Below are 18,032 nucleotides of genomic sequence, written 5' to 3'. Positions count from 1 at the left end.
GAGTACTAAATAGGGTTCACAGGAAAACTCCTATAGAGGATGTCATTCACCTTAAGAAGGATGATAGGAACATGGAATGGGACTTAGAAAGAGAAAAGCAACAGAAGCAAGCACAAGGCTGCTCTGAGGACTGTGCAAAGGTGTTTCCCCTTCTCCTCACTAGCAGTGGAGGAGAAATTAAAATTACTAAGCCCCTAGTAAACACTGGGGCTACTTTACCTGTTCTTAACTACCTGAGTTGCTTCTTGGCTCAGGGTGAAGCTTCTGGGCAGATGGTAAAGATGTCTAATCAACCAGTGTCTGCTTTGAAATGAGAATCTGTTCTCTCCCAACTAGGTAATGTTATGAAGCAATATATATTTTTACTAATCAGATAATCTGATAGGAGATTTTATGAAAACCTGTGACACCCACATATCCTTTTTTCCAAGAGGGTGTAATGTATTTAAGAATAAATAAATTGGGTACTGGACAAGGTAGTAAAATAATTTTAAAGGTAATTCCACAGGAGGAAAATAATCTTGAGACTGAATGTTTGTTGTAGAGCATTCCAATGCAACTTCAGGCCTCTTTCAGTCAGCAATATCCTGTATGCACAAGCTGGAATTGAGGCCATTATACAAGATTACTTAAAAGGGGGACTTAGAATTCCATGCACAAGCCCCTATAATTCTATCCTTACCGTAAAGAAGCTCAATGGAAGAGAATGGAGATTTGTGCAAAATCTCATAATTATAAATAGAATAGTTATTCCCAAGTATCCCATGGTTTCAAATACACATAACCTATAATCAGCTATTCCTGTGAGCTGCCAGTATTTTTCAGTAACAAATTTATGTACTTCCTTTTTCAGTATTCCAGTAGAAGACAGATATTTGTCTTTGTCTTTGCTTTCACCTGGGAAGATTACATGTTTACTTGAACAGTAATGCCCCAGGGATATACGGAAAGTCCCACCTATTATCTTAGATACTAAAAGCTGGTTTAAGTGATATTAAATTTCCTAGAGATTCCACTCTAATCTAATATGTGGATAATTTAGTTTATGCTCTAGGAAATTACTAGACTCTCCAAAGGACACAATTTACCTATTACAACAGCTAGCTATAAAGGGACACAGGGTATCAAGGGACAAGCTCTGATTCTGTTTACCCAGGTAAAATACTATGGTTGTCTAATATCTAAATATAGGCTGCCAATTAACCCTGAAAAACTCAGAGGAATCTTACCTTTTCCTCTTCCAAAATCAAAAAAGCAGCTTGAAGGATTCCTGGGTTAGACTGGATATTGTTGCAATTGGATTCCATTAATTTTTATTAATGGTCCAGCCTCTCCATGTCTTATTAAAATCAAATTGACCTGATCCAATTCAGGGAAACCCAGAAGGGAAGCAAGCCGTAAAATCTCTACTGAATTATTTAAAGCCCCCCCCTCTGGAGAGTTTCTGGTTTGGCAAACACAGGGAGGTTCTGGGAGAACAGTACAGGGGGCCTGGAAACTCCATGCCCTTTTCCTACATCTTACCCTATGCATCTCTTCCCTCTGGCTGTTCCTGAGTTACATCCTTCTATAATAAACCAATGATTTGTAGGCAAGTCCCATGAGGACAGAGATTTCTGTCTGTCTTGCTTGCTGCTGTATCTTCACGATATAGAACAATGCCTGGTGCGTAAGGAGCCCCTGAAGCCGCAGACAGGCTCGTGTGATTCAGTGAAGGCGTGCAAACTGCTCCCCAACACCGTTGCTTCTCTCCTATTCAGTTATCACATGCCAGTCTCACCACCCCACGCTCGGAGCAGTTTCCCAAGGAAGGCAAATGTCCTAAAAAGTATCACAGGGGCACAAAGGACGCACAGAAGAGGAAAGGTTACCGCCAAGCCAATGAAGGAGCTTTGGTGTTGTGATACGGGTATGCTTTTGAATTATTTAAAAGAAGTAATAACAGACTTCTAGTCAAGATGGAGGCCTAGATAAACACATTTCACCTCCTCGCGCAACCACAGAAAGAATTACAACTAGGCCTCAAAAGAAATAACACTCAGAACTTTCAGAAAATAGAGCTGTATGGAAATCTAACAACCAAGGATTTAAAGAAGCCATATTCATCCAGACGGGTAGGAGGGGCGGAGAAACGGAGACAGGCAGAGAGGTCTGGAGCTACGGTGTGGTGCGGAAAGGCTGCAGCAGCAGAACGGGTGGTCCCACACCCACTTGTGGTGGATAAAAATCGGGAGGGATACCTTAGGAGCAAGTAATCCCATCATCCATAGGCTGGACCACACAGCCCAGGGTTCCAGCACCAGGAAGATAAATCCCTATAACTTATGGCTATGAAAATCAGTAGGGGTTGGAGTCACAGAAGAAACTGTCAGATTTTCTGAAGACTCTGCTTAAAGGGCCCACAAGGACCTAGAACATACTCAGACCCATTCCCTCTGGGGTTCAGTATCAGGGCAACAGCTAGAAGGGTACCAGTCGCACAGGGCAGGTGCTGGGCAAACCTCCAGAAGCCAGGCAGCAGCATTCTCCCCTCTCCAAGCCCTCCCCCAACACAGAGTCATATAGAGGCAAGGGGGTAGCCCAACCCTGGCAATTACCTAAGGCTCCGTCCCACACAGTTTACGGGTACCTTTTCTACAATTGGCCATACTCCTAGGACAGGGAGTCAAAGCAGCTCTACCTAATACACAGAAACAAACAGAGGGAGGCAGCCAAAATGAGGAGACAAAGAAACATGGCCTAAATGAAAGAACAGAACAAAACCCCAGAAAAAGAACTAAACAAGTGAAGATAACCAACCTATCAGATGCAGAGTTCAGGTGATCGAATGCTCAAAGAACTCATTGAGTACGGCAACAAAATTTAAAAAAAAAAAAGGGGGAAGAAATGAAGGTTACACTAAGTGAAATAAAGAAAAATCTACCCACCAGTGGGGGGGATGAAGCCAGGATTCAAATCAACAATTTGGAAGATAAGAAAGAAATAAGCATTCAACCAGAACAGCAGGAAGACAAAAGAATTTTTTTTTTTAAAAAAGTGATAGTGTAAGGAGCCTCTGGGACGTCTCCAAATGTACCAACATCTGAATCATAGGGATGCCAGAAAGAGAAGAGGAAGAACAAGAAATTGAAAACTTATTTGAAAAAATAATGAAAGAAAACTTCCCTAATTTGTTGAAGGATATAGACGTACAATTCCAGGATGCACAGAGAGTCCCAAGCAAGTTGGACTGAAAGAGGGCCACACCAAGACACATCATAATTAAAATGCCAAAGGTTATACATCTAAGATTACTCTATCCAGCAAAGCTATCATTTAGAATGAAAGGGCAGATAAAGTACTTCCCAGATAAGATCAAGTTAAAGGAGTTCATCATCACCAAGCCCTTATTATATAAAATATTAAAGGGACTTATTTAAGAAAAAGAAGATCAAAACTATGAACAGTAAAATGACAAAAAACTCACAACTATCAACAACTGAACATAAAAAAAAACAAAAACAAACTAAGCAAACAACTAGAACAGGAACAGAATCACAGAAATGGAGATCCCATGGATGGTTATCAGTGAGGAGGGAGGGGGGGAGAATAGGGGAAAAGGTACAGGGAATAGGAAGCATAAATGGTAGGTACAAAATAGATAGGAGGAGGTTAAGAATAGTATAGGAAATGGAGAAGCCAAAGAACTTATGTGTGCAACCCATGGTCATGAACTAAGGGGCAGGGGGAAATGCTGATGGGAGAGGGGTGCAGAGTGGAAGGGAATAAAGGGGAGAAAAGAAATGGGACAACTGTAATAGCATAATCAATAAAATATACTTTAAAAAAATAAAAAGTAAACAAAATTGTTAAAAAAAAATGCCGAAGGTTAAAGATAAAGAGAGAATCTTAAAAGCAGCAAGAGAAAGGCAGATTTCTTTTTGTAGTTACCTACAAAGGAATTCCCATAAGACTATCAGCTGATTTCTCAAAAGAAACTTTGCAGGCAAGAAGGGACTGGCAAAAGTATTCAAAGTGATGAAAAACAAGGACCTACAACTTGAAAATACTCTATCCAGCAAAGCTATCATTTAGAATGGAAGTACAGATAAAGTGCTTCCCAGGCAAGGTAAAGCTAAAGGAGTTCATCATCACCAAGCCATTATTACATGAAATGTTAAAAGAACTTATTTAACAAAAAGAAGAAGATCAAAACTATGAACAGCAAAGTGACAATAACTTGACAAGTATCAACAATTGAATCTATAAAAACAAATTAAGCAAACAAGCAGAACAGGAACAGAATCATAGATATAGAGATCATTTGGAGAGTTGTCAGCTGGGAAGGGAGAGAATGGGGGAAAAGGTACAGGGAAGAAGAAGCATAATTAGTAGGTACAAAATAGACAGGGCAATGTTAAGAATAGTATGGGAAATTGAGAAGCCAAAGGACTTATATGCACGACCCATAGACATGAACGAAAGGAGGGGATTGCTGGAGAGAACTGGGGTACCAGATGGAGGGGGACAAAAAGGGGGAAAATTGGGACTGCTGTAATAGCATAATCAATAAAACATGCTTTTTAAAACAAAAGCAAGTAATTTTTGCTCCCTCCCTTCCCCTCTCTCTAAAAATAAAGCTCCCACTCTGGGACACCTTAATTATAAACTTTCTAACTTTTTATGCATGAAAATAAACTACTTTTAGAAATTTTAACTCAAACAGTGATTATCACAGACTTATAGGCTATTACAGTCAGCGTTTAGACTCAGTAGCCGAAAGGCTCCCTCTCTTCATGACAGCCATCTCTGCTACAGATATGTTGTGTAAGAAAATGGAAAAGATAGTTAGTTATAGGTTATCCTTTGTTTTTGTTGATCCTTCTTTTTTTTATCTTCTGTTTTTGTTTATCCTTTGTTTTGTATCCTTCTTTTTGTTGATGTTCCTCATTCTGTTGAATCTCCACTGAATTCTCATCACATTCAACACTTCTGCCAGTCGATTGACTCTTGCTTTCTACACCTAACTTTACTTGAACTGGATATAACAGTCTTGACCCAGCAGCTCTGCCGTTGTCTTTGCAGGTTGAAGACACCCATGATTGCATTTTGTTTATTGACCATCTTTTTGTTCCTAAGGATGGCTTATAGAAAACCCCTTGATAATGCTGACTTAATCTGGTTTACAGATGGGTCTTTGAAAGACAAACAGGATGTTACCAAGCTGGATATGCAATAACTTCCATGGCGGACATAATCAAAAGTTCTCATTTACCTGAATAAGATCTGCCAAACAAGCCCAGTTATTTTTCTAACTTGGACTTGTCAGTTGGCCAAAGATCAAATAGCCAATATTTACACTGGCAATAGCTATACTTTGGTGAAGCTCACAGCTTTAGAATACTGTTGAAGCTGCAAGCCTTCTTACTTTTCTCCAAGCAGCCCATAAAGAATGGAAAGTAGGTTGCAAAAGTATTATCAATTGGCAATTATCAAAATCCCAGGGCTTTCTAGAGCTGCTGCCATGGAAGCAAAAGGAAATTATTTAGCTGATACCACAGTTAGACAGGCAGCATGAAACAGCCAAATTATCCAGACCTCACTTATTATCCAGTATGCTCCTCACTTCCTATTAAATATGTAAAAGACTCTCTTTTGTAGTCCTAATGGACAGCTGCAGAGAAGAGGATATAGCAACAAAAGGGGAAACTTTGTTCCAGGGGAACAGATATGGCTCAGATCCAGTCAGAAATCAATCTTACCTGTAGGAGCTCAATTACCTATACTTTAACATGTATATTAGCTAAAATATTTAAGTTCTAAAAGGTGATTTCACAAAGTAAGCAATATTACTTCTACTATAGCTTATAAAGTGTATAACAGATGTTCTCTCTGTCCAAATATAACCCTGGAAAATCATTCCATGGACCCCAAGGACATTTCCCACTTTCTTTAGACACATTTAAGGTATGGTAATTGGATTTTATCCAATGCCACCATCTCAAGAATACAAATATGTGTTAGCTCTAATTTTGTGTGGGTTGAGGCATCCCTTGCAGGAGAGCAACAGCCTAGATGGTAGGTAAATTATTAGGAAAATAAATTCCTAGTTGGGGAATTCTGAGTTACAGTGACTCATTTTACCAGCTAAATAATGCTATCCTTTGTAGTATTTGGCCTACTCTACAGCATTTATTGTGCCTATCACCCCTGTTTTCTCAACTGGTAGAACATACAAATTGTACAATTAACACTCAACTAGGTAAATTTTCATAAACTCTTAATCTCCCGCTGCCAAAAGCTCTCCTTATAGGACTCCTCACCCTGAAGTCTGTGGTAAACATAGCCTTTCTCTTTATGAAAGAGTCAGCAGACATCCTATGATGAGGGAACATACAAATCAGTTTTACTAAAAGAGAGACATTCTGGCCCTGGCTGGTGTGGCTTAGTGGATTGAGTGCTGGCCTATGAACCAAAGGGTTTCCAGTTCGATTCCCAGTCAGGGCACATGTTGCAGGCCAGGTCCCCAGCTGAGGGCCTGTGAAGGGCAACCAACTGCTGTATTTCTCACACACTGATGTTTCTCTCCCTCTCTCTATCCCTCCCTTCCCCTCTCTCTAAAAATAAATAAATAAATAAATAAAATCTTTAAAAAAAAATAAAAGGAGCCATTCTGCATTATTATCAAGGGCTCATTAACCAGTTTATAGAGGGTGATAAATTAGTAACATTGATTTCACAGTGTGCTCCCAGGTGATGAAGACCTCAAAGACCACAACTTAACAACCAGGAGATTTTTGTCCATTGGAAAAGGCATTAATTAAAGATTCTCCAACATTGTTGGAAGGAAACTTATCAGGTGTCTAACCACAAATGGACATCTGCCCCTGTCTCTGCCATTTACCTCCACCTGCAGTGGAAGTCAAAGGCTTCTCAAGGATGGGAAGCAGGAGACATCAGAGATAAACAACCATCCCGAGGCCTATGACCTACAAATTGATGTTGAACTTTATGTATTTGATTGTCTTTACCTGTCTGCTAATATTAATAATGATAATAATTATACTTGTTCTCAAACCTTATGCTTATAACCCAATTGTTAATAATTGCTGAAGGTGTATAAGATAACTTTTATGCTATCAATAACACTCTTTTTATGATTTCTCTTCTGAAATTTAGAAGAAATGCTATTACAAAAAAAAAGTGATGTGTATATATATTTTTTAAAGTTAAAAGAAAGTAGGCTGTTCTATTAAGTGGATTACTTCTAAATGAATTTTAAAAAGACAAACTAAGAACGAGAGAAGTTGTAGGAATTTAGTGTGGAAAAGGAATATGAAGTAAGGAATTTTATGTATGAACATCAGAACCCAATTATGGGAATATGCTTACTCCCTAACCCAATGAAGACAATTAACTATATTAATTCAGATAGAAGCTAACTGCTGCTGAGGCACAGGAAATTTACTTAAAAAACTCCTATTGTCCTCTTGGCCTCTGGAATTTCACTTGATAATTATAATTTATAGCATTATATTTTTACAGCCTTGGCCCTGATTAAAACTTAAGATTATAGATTCCAATTGAACAACTAGTGGGAATCAGATTAATAGCAGCACCTGAGTGCTTCCAGTGAGAAGTAAATGGGCCAGAGTAAATAGAAACCCATCTCATGGTCATGTTATAAAAACCAAAAAGGTGTATGGTGTGCCCTCAAACTAAGTAAATGCTATACTAAACGCAAGACATTAAAAAGTGAGACAGGCAACAAAACCTGGATCATGACGGCTTATAGGTTAGAAGTGATCCAGTGTTTTTCTTAATAAAGTCCAGCAAGACCTGACTGCCTCCCACTTACCTACTTCTCACTTTTAGGAAAAATTTGGCCTTGAACCAATGGTCCGTTGCTCAGCAAGGCCGCTGACACGGAAACTTCCCAGGAAGAAGCTTTCCCAGCACCGTGGGACCTCGTTAACCAGCCAGGTCAGTTAGCCGTATCAAGTCAAGAGTAACTGCATTTGCCTGGTTTCTCAGGCCAAACCTTAAAGTCACACTAGACTTTGTCCTTCTTCATTCACATCTATCAGTCGGTTCTCCTAAATCTCTCCTTGTAGATGTATACTTTGAATTGAAGTATAGTAAACATAGAGCAAGGTGCACAAATCCAAAATGTACAGAGTGATGCATCTTCAAAAAGTGAAGACACTCACGTACTTACCATTCTCAGCAACTAACAGAAGATGACCAGCATCCCTGTGCCTTGCAGTCACATCTCTCCTCCCCTGCAGGTCCCCACCATCCTCATCTCTGCTTTTGAATTTTATAAAAAGTGAATCTTACTGTATGTACTCTTTAGGGACTGGCTGCTTTGGCTCAAGATTATATCTTTGAGAATCATCCAAATTCTGTTTATTCGTAGTAACTTTGTTCTCATTAATATATGGATTTTATTGTGTAACTATGCCACAATTTATTCATTTTACTGCTGAGAGGCATTTGGGTTTGTTGCCTGTTTCCGGCTACTGTGAATGCTGCTGCTATGGGCATTCTTTTCCTTCACTCTTAGTTTTATTGAGAGATAATTGGCACAGCATGATGATTTGATTTTTATATATTGTGAAATGATTACATAACAAATTTAGATAACTATCATCATCGCATGTAGATACTGTAAAAAGAAAAGTATTTTCTTTGTGTTAAGAATGCATGATCTACTCTCTTAACAACTTTCCTATACATATCATACAGCCGAATGGGCAGTCTGTACATGTCTTTTGGTACACAGTGTATACATTTCTGTTGAGCATGTGCCTGGGAATAGAATTGCTGGGTACCCTGGTATAAAGCCATATAGTTTTCCAAAGTAGTTGTAGAAATTTGCACTCATGCAAGCCCTATGTGAAAATCCTGGTTGCTCCGCATCCTCCACATTTTAACCATTTCGGTGTCTGTGTAGAAGAACTTCATTGTGGTTATAGTATTTTCCTAATGCCTAATGAGGGTGAGCACATTTTAATATGTTTATTGGCCATTTAGATATTTTCTGTGAAGCTCTTGTTCTAGTCTTCTGTTGATTCCAATATCTCTTGCATTGAAAAGCTGTTTCCAACCCCACCGCCGGGCTCTCTGCCACCAGCTGTCTAACTGGTCTGTCACTAAGCCTGTTCTCTCTCCCAGAGTCTCAACACAACTGGACCAGAGTATGTGGATGTTCATGCTTTGGAGTAGTGCCAAACTGTGTTCTAAAAGAGTAGCACCAATTTGCATTCCCCCCAGGAATGCCTGAGAGAGCTCACAGATGCATTCCCTCTCTGACCCTCGGTACGGTCAGATTTATTTTTTGCTAGTGTGTGAAGTGATACCTTGTTGTGGTCTTGATTTGCATTTCCTGATGTCTAATGTTGAATGTGTTTTTATTCATAGGCATTTTCTCTTCCATGAAAAACTTATTCTTAATTTTTGCCCATTTTTCTACAGTGTTGTTTGGGCTTAGTTTTTGAATTTGAAGAAGTTTTTATGCACTTATGCTGCTAACCTTTTGTTGGCTGCATACATTGTGACTCTCTTCTCACAATTTTTAGCTTGTCTTTTATGGTGTCATTGGATGAAGAAGCATTTTTAATTTTAATATATTTATATTTATCAGTCTTTTATGAAATAGACCTTACTTGGTCTGATTTAGGAAATTTTTCCTACATATATTTTCCAATAAGAATGTAAAGGTTTAGCCCTGGCTGGTGTGGCTCAGTGGATTGAGCACCAGCCTGCAAGCTGACGGGTCGCTGGTTTGATTCCAGCCAGGGCACATGCCTGGATTGTGGGCCAGGTCCCCAGTAGGGGGCGCATGAGAGGCAACCACACATTGATGTTTCTCTCCCTCTCTTTCATTCTCCTTTCCCCTCTGTAAAAATAGGTAAATAAAACCTTTTAAAAAATAATTTAAATTTTTAGACAAAAAAAGAAACTCATAGATAGAGACGACAAATAGGTGGTTACTAGAGAGAAATGGGAGCAGAGGGAGAATGAAGAGGGTAAAGGGGATCAAACATGGTATCAAAGGGAAACTAGACTTTGGGTGGTGAGCAAACAATTAAGTATGCAGATGTCATACTATAGCGTTATACACTAGAAATTTGTATAATGTTATTAACAATGTTATCCCAATAAATTTAATTGTAAAAAATAACAAATAGCAAAAAAAAAGAATTTTAAGTTTTGTTTTTCACACATGAGCCCTTAATTCATATGGATTCTTATGTAGTATGAGTTAGGTTCCAATTTTACCTCTTAACATATGTATATACATTTTTGGCCCATTTATTGAACACTCCTCCCTTCCTCAATAATATAATATGTCACCTCTGTCATGCAACAGAGTTCTACACATACATGGTCTGTGTGGGGCTTTTATTCTTTTTCACTGGTCAATTTATCTCTCTTTACCAGTGCTACATCATTTAATTATTTAGTTCTACTATCTGAGAGGGCAAGCCCCCTTGCTTTTTTATCTTAGAAGTGTCCAGGCTACAATTACCCTTTACTCTTCCGTATACATTTTAAAATCAGGTTAACAAATTCCAAAAAAATCTCTCTTGGAATGTTGGAATTCATAAAATGTTGAATTTACAGTTCATTTTGAGGAAACACATATGGAAATAGAATTGAAAGTAATAATAAATAAATTAAATTCCCAGGTCATAATATCTGGCAAAAGAGCAACAAAGAAACCCAAAAGAAAGCACAAGGAAGAAAAGAATAGGTAAAAGCAGGAATTAGTGAGAGAGAAAAGATCTAATTAATACATTAAAATTTTGGTTTTCTAAAAAAAAAATTTGCTAATGCAATCTAGAATAAAAAAGGACAGACCCTAGCCAGATAGCTCAATTGGTTAGAGCATAATCCGGATATGCCCAGGTTGTGAGTTCGAGACCCTGTCAGGGTGCATACAAAAATCAACCAGTGAATGCATAAATAAATGGAAAAACAAATTAATCTCTCTTTCTCTCCCCCTTTCCTCTCTAAAAATCAATAAATTTAAAAAAAAAAGAGAATTCACACAAAGAGACAAATCACACATAAACAAAATAGAAGGAGCAGTAGAGAAATGATTAAAATTTTAAATATCAAAAGAAACTACAGCCCTAGCTGGTGTGGCTCAGTGGATTGAGTACCAGCCTATGAATTAAAATGTCCTCGGTTCAATTCCCAATGTAGGGGCACATCCCTAGGTCGTAGGCCAGGTCCCCAGCAGGGGGCATGCAAAATGCAACCACGCATTGATGTTTCTTTCCCTCTCTAAAAATAAATAAATAAAAACTTTTTTTAAAAGATTGAAAAATATTTTTTAAAAACAGAATTTGATTTGGTAGAGGACTGTAGAAAAAAAGAAAAAAGAAACTATAGACAGTCCCCAACTTATGATGGTTCATCTTATGAGTTTTTAACTTTACAATGGTGCAAAAGTGATACATGTCAAAAATTACATGAGCTAGTAAACACTTTATTATAAGTCTTTGTGGTAGATTATTTTGGCCAATTGTAGGCTAATATCCTTCCCCTCTCTCTGTAAGTAAATAAATCAAATCTTTTTTTAAAAATTATCCTGTTGAGATTCTCTGTGTTCTTGGATCTATGGTTTCATATCTTTCATTATTTTAAAAAAAATTTTCAGCCTATTTCTTTAAATATTTCTTCTGGTCTATTATCTCTTCTCCTGAGATTTCAATTACATGGATGTTAGACTGTTCAATCTGTATCACAGCTCTTAAACGCTCTGTTTTCTTTTGTTTTGTTTTTTCCTTTTAAAAAAATCTTTGTTTTTCAGTTTGGATAATTTTTACTGACCTACCTTCAAGTTCACCAATTCTTTCTTTGGATGTGTTGAGTCTAGGAATGAGCCCAGAGAAATTCTTCATCTTTGTTTTTTTAGTTCTGGTATTTCAATTTGTCTCTCTTATTGTTAATTTTAACACTAGGTTCTCAACACAGTAACCTGACCATCTTTGAGACACAGACTTCTTTGGTTTTATGCTTCCCCTATGCTCTTCAGCAGCAAAGCAACTTCCCCCATTCCCTCCCTTCTGAGTCTTCGTGGGTTGGTACATCCCTCTGATAAAGGCCTTAGTTCCCGTCAGGTGGCTCTCTCCACAGGTCCACTTCCCCCCGGCTCCACTAATAGCTTTATCCCCTTGTCCTTTTAAGCCTATGAGTGGCAAGATCTCCCTGGTCTGGCACACAGGAGACACTCAAATATTGATTGAATGAATGAATGAAAGAAAGTATCTGAATATAAAGTGCTGGGGGAATGGAGGGAGACAAGCATGGAGTTAGTAATTAAATTAGGGCCAGTGAGTAAAATGCCTTGAATGCCAGCAGGCTAATTGTCTAACTAGAAATAACCAATGGACTTGGGACAGAAGGCAAGTGCTGCAGGTTGCTGCTTTGCAGAGGATCCCATCAGTTGCTGGGTGCTGAGTCCCCACCTATGTGGGCAAGGCCTTGCCTGCTTTGCCATCCTGGTGACCTCCTGCCTTTAGTAAGAAATGCAGGGAAACTTTTTTACAGTTTGGCCCCAAGAGCCCAAAGTTTTGGTCTGCCTGCTGTCTTTACGCTGGGCGTAGCAAAGGATGCGGAGTGGTCCCTGACTTCAGGGAAGCACAGGTCCTCTCTGGACCTCAGTTTCTACAATGAGAATTATAGGGGAAAGAACTGACATTAAAGTTATCTTTTACATTAATGCTTAATAAAGAGCTAGCAGTTTTGAGCACCTACAATGACATAGGCCATCTATGTGCATTATTTCATTTAATTCTCAAAGTAACCCAATGAAGTAGGCACTACTGGTATCACAAATTTACACATATGAAAACTGATATCTCATGTAGTCCCCACAACAACCCTCCAATGCGGATGTTAGTCCCATCACAGCTGTGAGAGGTGTAGTGACCTATCTGAGGTCTCCCAGTTCACAGGAGGCAGAATTAAGGTTCTTTCTTACTTCAGAGTCTTCTCTCCCCGTACATCACACTGTTCATTCCATGATTTTAACTGGTTTCCTTTCTTTTTTTTTTTAATTAAAAAATGGTATTATATTTTTTCCATTACAATGTATCCCCCTTACACCCGCCTGCACCCTGCAATCACCACACTGTTGTCTATGTCCATGAGTCCTTTTCTCTCTTTGCTTGATTCCTCCACCCCCTAATGGTTTCCTTTCTCGAACAATGCAGAAAATCTCCACTCTTGGGAATCTTGTGTCCTTAGTATGAGATATAGAGTCTGGCACAGAGAATATGAGAGGAAAGTTTTGATGAAAGATACAGAAAAGGGGAAAGGGAGGAAGAGGAAGAGAGAGAGTATGGAGCGGGGAGGGGGGAGCCTGCAAACACCAGCTGTGAGGTACTCTCTCTGGTGGTCCTTCCGAGAAGCTGCGAGCAAGATGAACTTTTCTTTCCAGAGCAGGGTTGGCAAAGGGCTCTGAAATAGCCTGGATACTACGCAAAGCTGTGAGGGGGACTTACAGAGATAGCTAAAGGATGTTTTCTAGTGGCTGTGGCTGGAGAAGAGCTCAGTCTTTTCTGGGCTGGTCAGGATGTAGAATTCTGAGCCTGGGCCTTGGACCAGACAGGTTCCCAGTATCTGAGTGTGGCTCTCCATACTCTGTTGATGATGAATGTCCTGCATCATCAACATTGAGAGGCTAAATAATGGCCTCTCAAAGATGACCACATACTAACCTCCAGAACCTGTGGCTGCTACCTTATATTGCAAAAGGGGCTTTGCAGATGTGATTAAATTAAAGAGTTTGAGATTATCCTGGATTATTATGCATTATGCAGGTGAGCTCTATATAATCACAATCATCTTTCTAAGAGTAATATGGGGGGTGGGGGTGGTCACAGTCACAGAAGAAGTCAATGGGAGCAGAGACTGGAGTGATAAATTTGAACACTGAGGAAGGGGCTACAAGCCAAGGAACACAGACAGGCACTAGAAGTTGGAAAAAACCCCAAAATCACAGATTCTCCCCTCAGACCCTCTAGAAGGAGACAGCCTTGCCAACACCCTGACTTTAGCCTAATGAAACTAATTTCAGACTTCTGACTTCCAGAACTGTGAGAGAATAAATGCGTGTTGTTTTAAGACACTAAGTTTGTAGTAATTTGTTATAGCAGCAAAAGGAAACTAATACAGCACCTCATAGGCGTTCAGTAAGTCTTGGTTCTCAACTTTTTCTTTTTTCCTATTCTCCTCAAAAAGCCATGGCGGAATGCTAGCCAATAATCTCTGCTCCATGAGTTAGCCTGTTCCTCTCTCTCTCTGCCTAGAATGACTCTCTCCCATATGTGCCCCACCCAACACTTCTGACCCAGTTCAAACACCACCTCCTCCATGAGACTTGCTATGACTCCATTCCATCCTGCCAGGTAAGAGTGGAGACCCTAAGCACTTAAAGTAGGGAATCCTTTCCACTTTACAGTACAACCACCTTCATTCGTATCTCATTCCCCATCAAACTGAACATCGGTAGAGGTTTCGTGGGTGGGATGAATGAATGGTGTATAAGGTGAGAGCCCACTGTGGAAGAGGGTCCTGCCCTGTGGTCCTCCAGTGAAATAAACATGTACTCTGTCTGACGTGGATGGGTGTCCTCATGTGTGCCTTCACCTTGGGCCCACCTTTTGAAGCCAGTTTGTCACTTTACACCCTGGCCAGTTTCCTTTGGACATCCAACAAGCCCTTCAAGCCTAAAGTCTCCCAAAGTGATGTTAGCCTATTACTGCATACCTGCTCCTCCTGCATTCCCTGGCTGCCATTGGCACCTTCACCCTCACGTGCCCCTCCAATCCAGCACTCTGGGGTCATTCAAGACTCTTCTCGGTCATTCTCCATATTCAGTTATTTACAAAGCCCTGCCATTTCTTAGACACAGCTCTCAAATACCATGTTCTTTCCTGTGTGTCCGCTGTCCTTCCCACAGGGCAGACCACTGTTGCCTCTTCACTGGCCCTGCTACAGCCTCCTCCCTGGCCTTCTGTTCCCAGGCTGCCCCAGTCAGCCCCTTCTCCACACCAGCCAGAAAGAGTTGCAAAAACCCACATCTGAATATGTTTCTCTCCTTGCTCAGGCAGAGCAGATAAAGGAGGGATGTTTTGGTTTTCAATAGCCAATGGGATGCCTTGCTCCCTGTCCTTCTCCAGTATTTCCTAAGAGGCCGCACCCGCTGATGGCAGATGGCCCCAGCCTCATCCCTGCCTACTGAACTGTGATACCCAGTTCTACCTGAAAAACAGCTGTAGCTTCCATCTTCTGTGATCACTGCTGTAACCACAAGGGACCCAGCACCTCAAGGCCAGCAGAACCCTTCAAAGGCCTCTGTAGACTGGAGAAACACTTTCATCATGACAAGCATATAAAGCCACTCCCACATCAAGTACCATTTACCACAGGAAAAGCTTCGAAAAGGATTTCTACAATTTTGAATTTTGTGAAGAGTAAATTATTCATTTTTATTTATAACTTGAACTGTATCTATTATAACTAAATAAGAATTGATTTGGGTTGCCCATGACTAATTGGCATAATATTACACTTGTAGACATTTAATTAAACATATATTAATTTTGATGTTGCTTTTTTTCTGATCACACTTTGGAACTAGTATATTTTTCTTCACAGGGCTTAAATATTTGCATAAGTGCTTGAAAAGCTCATGGTGCCCAAGTCCTGAGGCGTGAGACTAAGAAAATGACGCTGGGTCTCTGCAAAAAGGTCTGGGTCCTGGAGAGCTTAGGGCTGAGCTCACAACAGAGCTGGGTGGTTGGGGCGGGAGGTTCTCAGCTTCTCATACAGGGCATCAAGGTCACCTCTGCTGTGACACAGATGGCCTGGGGATGAGAGCAAGGGGAAAGAGGCTTTGAGTGGGGAGGAAATCCAGGAAATCCCAAGCATCTCCCCGCCTCACCATGTACCCTCCTGCTGTTCTCTTGCCCACCCTGCCCCCACCCCAAGTGTTGCTGGGTGGCTCAGATGTAACTCTCCCTATCTCTCTTTTTTAGAACTCTCACCCAAGGATATGTTTATTGATTTGAGAGAGAGAGAGAAACATCGATATGAGAGACAAACATTAATCTGTTGCTTCTTGTATGTGCTCCGACCAGGTATCAAACCCTCAACCTAGGTATGTGCCCTGACTGGGAATCAAACCCACAATGTTTTGGTGTACAGGACAACGCTCCAACCAACTGAGCCACCCAGTCAGGGCCAGATGTAGCTCTCTTGAAGTGTGGCTCCTCAAAGAACTTAAGGCCCTGACCTGAATAAGTGGAGAGAGATCAGAGCTGTTGTTTCTTCCATATCTGTCTCATTTTTAGTATCCCATGTGCTCGGCATCCAACCTCACAGGGCCGTACAATGGAAGGTGTAGAGACTCAGGTTCTAAAAGGCCTGGACTCACATGCTCAACCTTGAGTTAGTCCCATGAATTGGGGCAAGTCACCTGCCCTCTCTGAGTCTTGACTTCTTCATCTGCAAAATGAAGTGAATAATACCAACTCATTAACTATTGTCAGGATCAAATATGAAGCCACTAGCACAATGTTTGGCAGTCTGTAGACACTTAGTAAAGGGTAGTTTTCTTTCTTCCAGCCATTTCTGAACCCACAATCTCAATGTCTTTGGTCCACCATGTCCTGGTTTCCTTCCCTTTTTAGGTAGTTCTTGCCACCAGGTCACCAAGATGACAATCCTATGTGAGAAAGGGAATGAGATGTCTATTGGCTCATAGCTGATATGTGCCGGCCACAGTGCGGGGTCCTTTAAGAAGGTGACACTGTCGTTAAGTCCTGCTTGAGAGAAATATTTCCCTTTTCTCAACAGGCTCTGTTCCCTTTTCCCCACCCTCAGTATCCCCAGTGCTCTGCCACTCTGCAAAGGTGCAGAAGGCAAAATGTGGATCTTCTTGGCTAAATTTCAAGCCACAGTCCCTCATATTCATCAAGAGAAAATTGATTCTAACCAAAAACGATTTCCCCTGACCATTTCACTTGACCCTACCATTTAAGCCCAGCAGGAAGGCATATCTTTTAAAACAGAAAAAAATTGTAATCACTTAATTTCAATGCTTATCGTAAAAGATTTTGAGTCAGCAAACCAGTATGATGGATTGTGGCTACTGCATTTTCCTTTCAGAAAGTGCACAGCTGGTGCCCAGTTTTCATCAAAATCACAGTCATCTTGCCAAAAAAAAAGGTAGCACAACTCGGCTCACTCTTCTGCTCTCCACTGTAACTTCATGGGGCATTCTCAGAGCCAGGGGCAACGCCTCAAAAATCCTGAGTCGAATACTGCTCAGCAAACAAGGAGTACGGTCTCTAAATTGTCTTCCGGTTGCTATCACCAGCATCTTCATCCTTACTGCCACTACCGCCATCATCACTGTCGTCACGACCATTTAACCACCACCACCGTCATCATCATCAGGAGCAGCAGCAGCAGCAGCAGCATCACCACCGCAACCATCCGCACTACCGCCGCCATGACCTATATTATCACCATCCCCGTTGCTGCTGTTTTCTACCGTCATTACCACTGACAGGACCACCATCCCACCGCCATCACCAGCAGCAGCAGCAGCACCACCACCACCACCATCATCACCGCCACCACCACCGCCATCATTACACCGCCGCTGCGATTACCGCTACCGTCACCACCACCATTACCACTGTCATCAGTGACTTTTTTCTCCGAAGTCACCCAGCAGGTAAGAAGTCGAGCTGGAATTCAAAATGTGGTTGCTCTGACTCTGAAGCCCACGTTTGTTCTACTGTGATGTAATTTCTCTTTTTAGCTGCATGACCCACCTCTTCTTTTGCTTGTCACCTCTTGTCAGATCCTCCTCTTCAATGCTCCCTAATTTCTGGCATGCCCTCACGATTAAATTCTTCCTTTTCGCTCAAGAGTTTTCGACTATGCTTTGAATAATGCACTTTTGACTACCTCATAGCAGCACTTACTATTCTAATATTATGCCCACTACTCTGCCACCCCCT

The sequence above is a fragment of the Pteronotus mesoamericanus genome, unplaced genomic scaffold (assembly GCF_021234165.1).
Source record: "Pteronotus mesoamericanus isolate MK-2021 breed Mesoamerican mustached bat unplaced genomic scaffold, CSHL_Meso_final contig_33, whole genome shotgun sequence".
Taxonomy (NCBI): Eukaryota; Metazoa; Chordata; class Mammalia; order Chiroptera; family Mormoopidae; genus Pteronotus; species Pteronotus mesoamericanus.
The sequence above is the reverse complement of the archived record's forward strand: the minus strand, read 5'-3'. Positions refer to the sequence as shown.